This window comes from Notechis scutatus, chromosome 2 (assembly GCF_049901735.1).
Source record: "Notechis scutatus isolate UNSWTSFEM ecotype Mainland chromosome 2, rNotScu1.2, whole genome shotgun sequence".
NCBI classification, from domain to species: Eukaryota; Metazoa; Chordata; class Lepidosauria; order Squamata; family Elapidae; genus Notechis; species Notechis scutatus.
In genome coordinates this window covers 179,110,211-179,118,880 of record NC_142010.1, presented here as the reverse complement: position 1 = coordinate 179,118,880, position 8,670 = coordinate 179,110,211, and the positions used below count along the sequence as shown (strand labels likewise).

The 8,670-nt window shown below is 39.2% G+C and overlaps 1 long non-coding RNA gene across 1 annotated transcript in view; it reads right to left on the bottom strand.

Annotated features, from left to right (window-relative positions):
- Positions 1-6,452: 6,452 nt before the first annotated feature.
- The window catches only part of LOC113420599 (uncharacterized), a 53,274-nt gene continuing 51,056 nt past the window's right edge, over positions 6,453-8,670 (bottom strand). Inside the window, exons 4-5 of the long non-coding RNA XR_015747990.1 lie at positions 6,767-6,798; positions 6,453-6,589 (exon numbers count right to left, since the gene is read on the bottom strand). This is a non-coding gene — a long non-coding RNA (uncharacterized LOC113420599). The remainder of the gene's footprint in view (positions 6,590-6,766; positions 6,799-8,670) is intronic.

Below are 8,670 nucleotides of genomic sequence, written 5' to 3'. Positions count from 1 at the left end.
AAAGGGGGAGGGGTCGGGGGAGGAGCCAAGCCGGAGCAAACACCGTAGTCTCGCGCACCGAGGGGGCGTTAACCCACTTCTCGCGCTCCGCTCGCGGCCCAAAGGCAACGGCTGCTCCCGCCGCCGACGTGACGGCGATGACGCAATCGCCTCGTGACCGCCCGCCCGCCCAAGCCCCAGGTGAAAGGCTTTGGGAAGTGCGCGGAGCAGGGGAAGAACTGCGCACGCGCGGGAAGGAGTTTCGGCAGTGTGGGTGGGAACGTCGGCTGAGGGAAGACGACGCTCCCCGCGCTGAGGCGGCTTGGCGAAAGAGAAGCGGGAAGGCGGCCGGCGGTGAGGCGAGGAAAGCGGTCGGAAGGAGTGCTGAAGCCCGCCATAGGATGGAGGATATTTTTCCTTGCTTTTGCGGACTGAGTACCGTACTCGCATTGTGACCATCGAGTTATGTTTCCTGAAGGGGGAGGGAAAAAGAACCTCCCTTTTATAGCCCAAATGCTTTGCTCCTCTCTCTCAATGACGAGGGAAAACCGCTCTGTGAGGGAGACGCTCGGATTGCAGCCCTTGTACCCGTTTGGGGGTCTGTGCTGTGGTTCCGTAGTCTTAAGCACGTACGATTACTCTGCAGATTTTTTTCCTCTCGCTCTGGTGTTTTTAAGCCGTTCACGTGGGAGTGTAATAATTATGGGGGACAGCTCAATTTATAGACCTGTCCCCTTGGGCAGCTTCCAAATTACGTACCGTCTTCTGCAGTTGCCCTGAGCTCGTCTGTGCTAAGCAAACCTTAAATGCCTTTGGGATTGCAGTGGCTTGGTGTATCTGACAGGACGCTGGTGCCCAACCCAATTTAAAGATAAATCAGTTTACTCATTAAACAGGTGGTGTTCTTTAAGGCCCTGGAGTTTTTAAAACCCTTTTTGATTTTGCAATGTAGTGCAATGGCTTCAAAGTGTATAAAAGTATTTACTTTTAAAATATTTGCCTTTTGGTAACCATGGTTTCTGAGCATATTTATAGATCACAATTTCCTAATGGATGTACTAAAGTATATAAAATATACATTTCTTCCTCAGCTAGTGGACTATATACCACTCTTGCTAACTATTTCAAAGCTAAACAAGCTTGCTACTGGTGTGATAGGGGATCACTAGGAAGTCATTAGACTTGTAGACCATTGAGAAGGGGGGGGGGGAATCTTACAAGGCAATAAATAGCAAGTCACTTATAAATTATTATCAAGACAACTACATGACCATGGCCATGGAAGTCACAGGAAATCAAGTTGGATTCAAGGAGGATTTTATCTTCTATCGTGTTAACGTCCTCTAATGTGTTGAAGATGAAAACTTTGACTTATCAGGGGACTTCAATGATTATAACAACCAGCATATATTTTAGTAATTTAAATTCTAAGATGGGATACAAGTAGAACTTGGTTACAGGGAAGGGGGGGGGGGACACACACAAACTGTTGTGATAGAATTTCTAGAACTGCTAACAATGGACAGGTCAAGAGAGATGAGGATTATAAAGACTGGGAAAGCAAAGGATGAATTTTAAGAAGGTGCCTGGAAAATCTGCTTTATAGCCTTTGTAAGAAATCAACAGGAACTTAATATGTTTTACTGTAGTGTTTTGGGGAGGACTGATTTTCTATAGGTTCAGTTGCCTTTGTGCAATATAGAATAAAGTTGTTAGTGTTATTTTATGTATTATTGCTTATCTTTGTCCCCTGATTTCTTTCCCACCCCTTTATCATAGGTAGATATTCCCAAAGATTTGGTGTTGAGTTCCTTTTACTTTATTTTACACAAGCTTCCTTTGGATCATCTGATTTCTTTGCATCAGTTTACTGCACATATACTGACAAGTCCCAAATATATCTCTCTGCTCCTGTTTTGTCAGCATCCTGTTCCAAATAACCTTAGTGGGCTTTTTGATTGATTGAATTCAACTATCCTCTGAAGCTCAATGTGAATGGAGATTGTCTTCCATTCTGATTAACCCATCCCTTTATACCTTCATTGCTACCAACTGTGGGCTTCCTTGGTTTTAGGAATCTGGGGATCCTTTAAAGCCCTTCATTAATAAAGCCATTCTGAAGCTTTTCTGTGTAATGTGCATTCATAGATTACATTGGTTCTTAGCCATAGAGACAACACAGCAGCTGTTTATGTCTTGATTATCTTATATTTGGGTGTTTGGAACAGTCTGTTGACTGTTGGAACAGTACTAACCTAATAATTCTCTCTGGTCCCTGATCCAGTACAATTCTGGACCTCCCTGAATATTGGAGTAGCAGTTTAAGTGGCTAGTGGTTACATGCCAGAGTACTTAGTGACTTAGAATATTGGCTTGCATCTTACCTGCCTTGCATTTGACCAGATCATCTAAGCAGAGCCAGCTGGGATCTCAGCCTAGTAAAGTAGCCACATGATAGGTTAAAGCTTTCCCTGTCTAGTGCCAGTCCTTTGGAATCGGCTTCCACCAAAATTATACCCTATGCCAGGAGTGTGGTTTACAAAATTGAAAAAATGTGTTTAAAGCATTTGTAATTAGCTTTTGTAAAGCTGGATTTAAAATTAAGGCAGCATATATTGTTATAGTGCCTGCCATCTGGAATGTAATTCCCTGTGAGATCCAGATGGTTCCTACCCTATTGGGATTCCCAGGGGCTTCAAGACCTGGCTGTTCTCTCAGTCCTTGGGTTAGGTGGTTGGAGCCCATTGAGGTTCCTGTTATTTATATTTGGTTGGTCAGGTTTGCCATCTTGTTCTTTATTTTGTCCCTACACCATTGTTTTTGTTGAATTTTGTCTTTTTGAATTGTTTTTTATTTTATTTTTCATATTATGAGCCCCCCAAAAACATCCTGGACTTGGGCAATACCTAATCATTACATTAAAATGAATGAAATTAAATTACAGGTTATAATTATTGTTTTATTGTTTGGCCTTTTCAGACTACTGATGCACAATTTTTAAATTACGGCTTTGAATTGGATTATAGCAATACTTATGTACTTTATTTTGTAGTAGCTATACACGTGGGAAAAAAATAAAAACTTACTTTTGCAATTTCATAGTTTGAAAAAATATTTCCATCTTAGTGAAGATTCTGGAATGGGAGTACTGTGAGTTAAAAATAGTTTTGCTGAGCCCAGACTACATGAATATATCTGCTTTCATATTATAAATTCATTGTCAAGAATTTGTGATGAGCCACTTTGGTGTAATGGATTAGCTTTTACTTCTCCCATACACACAGAACCTGGCCAGGTGACAGCCAGTCATTCTAAGCCCAACCCACCTCGTTTTATTTATTTTATTTTTATTGTTACTGTTGTGGGGAAAAAAATCAGGTATGCCACCTTGAATTGTATAAAATAAAGGTAGGAGACAATGATAATAATATACATAATTTTCTTTCCGCTGTTCTCATGATTTCTATGAAATCTGTCTCCTGCCTCATTTAAACTGGAAGGATAGTACTCAGGATTTAATTACCGTATTTTTCGCAGTATAAGACACACTTTTTCTCCCCCCAAAAGAGGGTGGAAATTTCTGTGCGTCTTATAGAGCAAACGTTGCCAAAGCCCCACCTACCCGCCAGTCCCCATCTTTCGGCCTCTGCCTCCCAGCTGTTTGCCTCCTTGCAGCAAACAGCCTGGTCAGCTTCAGCACAGCCTGATTTAGCACGAGCAGCTGACTGGCAGTTGGATCGGCCTCCCAGAATACTGCCAATTCCAAGCTGTGGGGATTGCTGCCTCCCCTCGCTGCCGTTGCCATCCCTTGCTGCCTTGGTGTGCCCCATTTTCGGCCTCCGCGCATCCCACTTTCGGCCTGTTCCAGGTGGTGGAGATCACAGCCCCCGCCAATTCCCGCCGCCTGGAATGAGCCAAAAATGGGGTGCTTGGAGGCCAGAAATGGGGCACACAGAGGCGGTGATCAGTGGCGGCGGTGGAGATGGGCGGTGGCGATCCCGCAGCCTGGAATAGCTAATCGGTGGTATTCCTGGAGGCTGATCCAACCGTCAGTCAGCTGCTCATGCTAAATCAGGTTGTGCTGAAGCTGACCAGGCTATTTGCTGCAAGGAGGTAAATTGCTGGGAGGGAGAGGCAGATTTTTTTCCCCTTGTTTTTCTCTCCAAAAGCTATGTGAGTCTTATGGTCTGGAGCGTCTTATAATGCAAAAAATATGGCAATTCCATATTAAAAGATAAATAGGCAGACATTCTATCTGAAAATGTAATGCACAGTTAAATAAAAGTTATTACAAATCATCTGTTGAATTTCCTTGATCCAGAGAAGAAAATGTAGCATCCAGAACAAACTTGCACATTCTGCTGTAAGGAGGAAGGCCAAAAACCACATGCTATCTAGGGTTAGCTTCTTGATTTTTTTTATTACTTAAATAAAGAATAATTCCCTGTTTTAGATCACAGTGTCAAGAATATCATATGACATTGCATCAACTACATTGAAGGTACCCATGTAGCCACAACCTAGTCTGTGCAACTGCAGGTTGTCTGGTAAACTATTAGAGTTTGTGTTATCTCTTGGAACTCATGAGCCTTTCTGATCACAAGAACAAAGAGAAGAGACAGAGAAGGGTCTTCACAGATTGTCCTTGTGTCTTATTTTTCTCCAGGCACATTGTTAGTAATTATTTTCTATATGTTTAAGAAACAAAGGAAACTTCCTGTCTTTCTCTTTTGTACTTCCTTCTCTTCCAGACATACTTTAGACAGAAGTGAAGTTAGATTTACTGTTAGCTGGGCTTAGCCTGTAGTCTGTATCCAAGACAACTGTATTATTTTAATTCTAATGGAGTGTTCTGCAGCGTAATTGCTCAATATTCTTTCAGCTCTGTGCTTATATTTAGAAGCACATCCTCCAGCAAAGACTTGCTGAATCAAATCTCCAAAATAAATTCATTCCAGTACTTTGCTATTTTAGATTACATATTCAGAATAGTATTCTGAACATTCTTCTATATTAAATATTGCAATATGAAAACATTAAGATTGAATTGATCATATGCCATGTGGTTGTAAGATAAATCTTTCCATTACAAAGATGGGGAATCTATGTTACCAGATGTTGTTGCATAACAGTGCCCAGCAATCTTAGCAGGGGCATAGGCTACGGGTGATGGTAACTGAACAATGTCTTCACATTCTAGAGATAAATTTCACTGTGCCTAAGAGCTGTAGCTTACTCTGACTAAAATTTCATCTTTCTGTTTCATATAATTACTTTTGGGGGGGGGGGTGGGGGGGGGGGGGTTGGGGGGTGGTTGGTTGGGGTGAGGGTTAGTGTTTTTTTTTTTTATTATTATCAGATTAAGTTTCTGGAGAACATGAAATGAATGGGCTGTTTCCCTAATATGATTTCTCAGAGGCAACTAATTAGAAACTCTGAGACCAGAAACTATGCAAAATATTTTTATATCGTGATTTAAATCACTACCGGTAGTAAAAAAGATTGATTTAAATCAAATTGATTTAAATCATAATTTTTAAGGAGCAACTTTCATCTCTGTCCCACAGTGGCTCATCCTCTGACCTGTTGACTAACCGACAGTCCCATTCACTTTAATGGGATGGCTGGTGATGCGGCAGTGACACAACAAGGTGAGGGACGTGGTGTGCAGCAGGTGAGTGGATGTCCGCTAACAGGCACTGCCATGATGGATCTGAAATGACAGATACTCTTTAATATATTTATAAGCTGCTTAGAAGCTTTCACTTTTACTGCTTGCCCTTCCTCCTCACACTTAGAGCCTGGTGGTACAGATGCATTTCTCTTCAAGCAATCATACAGTTTGTACTGTACATAGATTTGCAGTACAATGGGATAAAGAAATATTCCTGAACTTTGTTTTATGATTTATCTCATGGTTATTGTGAAATTGTGTGAATGCATCATGTTGGATTCATTGAACGAGTTTACCAAAAATGTAAATATTGCAGAATATACAGCCTCATGCTACATAACTAAGCTCCATTTCATGCTGAATAAACTAAATTATTAATGTATCTTAAATAGAAAACTATCTTTAGATACTTTTCTCCAGAAGCATTTTATTAAAATAAATTTGATAAAAAATTTAAAAATCCAATTTAATTTAAAAATCTGATTTAATTTTTTTTAAAAGTCATCGAATTTTATCACCCTGATTTGTGTTGTATTTTATAAAGGGCAGTCTTTTTGAAGGGCCATTAGAGAATAGTGGTTACCAATATATGCTGGCTCCTGGTGCAAAACCAGATCCAGTTCAGTTTTGACCAAAATAGGTTCCTCTTCCCTTATTGATATTACAATTTTTGTCAACAGCGCATCTCTTCTCAAATTTATGCACAAATCTGATTTTCATGCAGGGGTATTTGCAGCAGCAATCACTGGTTTCAAGATGTCATGCATGACTATTTTAGATAGACAATTTATTTGGGGGGGGTTGTTGGGTGTACTCTCCTTTAATTGCATAGTCATTAGTCACTTAAAAACACTTTTGACCAAAAGGGCTCCGTGAATGAATAAGTAACAAATCCAGCAGTTCTAAAAATGTGGAGTCAGCTCACATACTCTTGATCTAGAAAAGAAAGTAATATATGTATCAAAAATTCTGAATTTGGTTCTATAAATTCCTGTTATGTGTATTAATTTTCCATAGAGTTCTCATTCCCAAAATGAGCTGTACTGTAAATTCAGAATTGACTAATGTATATAACTTACTTTTTAAACTTAGAGCCAAAAATATGTGACTTACCTGCTTCCTGTTTCCCCCTGTATTTAACAATCCTAGAAAAGGAAAAAGAAAATTAGCAAGTAAATTTCTTTTGGGCTTTAGTAAGTAGCTTGTGGACTTCAAATTGATGTAAGTCTATCAGATATTGGCTACAGAAATCTAGATAATCACCAGGCGGCAAGCAAGAGTTAGTTTCATTTATCTCTTTGATGCCCTGTAGTGGTTGTCTAGATTTTTTTAAGGCCAGATCCGATAGATCTATCTTGGAGAGTTACATTCCCGCCCTTACTGTCTCTCAGCATAGATTCAGAGTGTTTTGATTTATCAACTAATTATGTGCACATACATTCTAATTACTAATTGCATCGTTGTATAACAAGCAAACAAAGCATTTTGTAGAAGTCATCATTATTACAGGTGATACAGCAAAAAATGAAAGAAGCAAAGGATTAGCTTATTCGGGGGGTCTGTTTAGTTACAGGTTTAAGATAGAATGGGAAACAGGCTGCAGACATTAATATTAAAGTTTGTGGAACTGATAAGGTGTTTTAGGTTGTACCTAGGGCTCTTCTAAGGAAACTAGAATACCGAAAAAATAAAGCAAGAGTTCATTCAGCAGTAATTTGGAACCCTGCCTTACATAGATTTCCTAATAGACAATAAAAGATTGGAGATAAAATAAACCAACGATATATTGATAGAGCTGGAAATAATTTTACATGCAGATAGTTTCTAAAAGTCATCAGAAGCCAAAATCAGTAGTTTTACTTATTAATTGGAGGGCTGTACTTTCTGAGAATACTACCCCAGCTTCCAAATGTGAAAGGAAGTTTCTTAGTTGCATCCCAAATTTTCCAACAGAGCCTAATATTTAAGCCTGTAGGTGGCAGTAGCTACCTCAGAAACACTCAGATTCAAGTTTATCCCTCTGAACCTTTTTCTAAATTAATAGTTTTGGAGCAGCCGTGTCAGAGATGATGGCTAAAAAGTTCTAACTTGATATAGTGTGCAGAATTGATAGACACATTTCACCAGCAATGTCAGAATATATTAATAAAAAACATTGCCTCAGGAGAGATTTTCTGAAAATGTAATGGAAAGTGCCTCAAACCTGAGACAGTTAAGAGACTGAATAACCTATCACAATAACTAGAGATAGATACAGGAGGAAAAATCAATAACTCTGGTCTGAATGTTATTGGTATACCTGAGTGGTCTGTAATATATAACAGTAAATATTGTCCCAGATAATAGGGATAAAATACTGTACAACCCCATCTTGCCCCCAAATTTTGCCTAAAATTCTACTTAGGTGACACCACATAGTTGCATTCCTATCTTCTTTGGGGAAAATGCTAATAATGTTCTTTCCTTGATCTCTCCAGTTCCTTTACAGCTTCCAGCTCTAAAAATCCTTAGATTGAAAGAGGGAAAATTAGAACTTTGCTATATCTTTTGTAAGATTGGGTGGATTCCTACAAGTCTCCGATTAAATGGTAGTCTAGGTACAATTCTGTGTTCTCAATTAGAAGATATGCTCAGAGACTAAATACATATTGTTATCTCAACTATTTTGAGAGCCTGAATATCTATTATTTTGTATGATAATTGAGCTAGTTGTGAGGAGCCCAAATAATTTTATTAAGGAAATTCTAGAAATCCTAATACCTCCTCCCCTCCCAGCCTAATGCTATATAGTCAGTCCCTATTAAATTCAGTGAAATGATTCTAAGGTAACATATACATTGAATTGTAAGCTTTAATTGTTGAGCTATGGTCTGTTCAATTGTATATGAAAATAGATTCTGAATAGATTTAAGATTGGTTTGAAAATGTGTGATGGGCCTACTCTGGTACTGTACTTGAACTTTGCTTTAGTAAAGCAGAAAAATAAGCAGTGAGATGCATCCTGCTTTTGCTAGCAA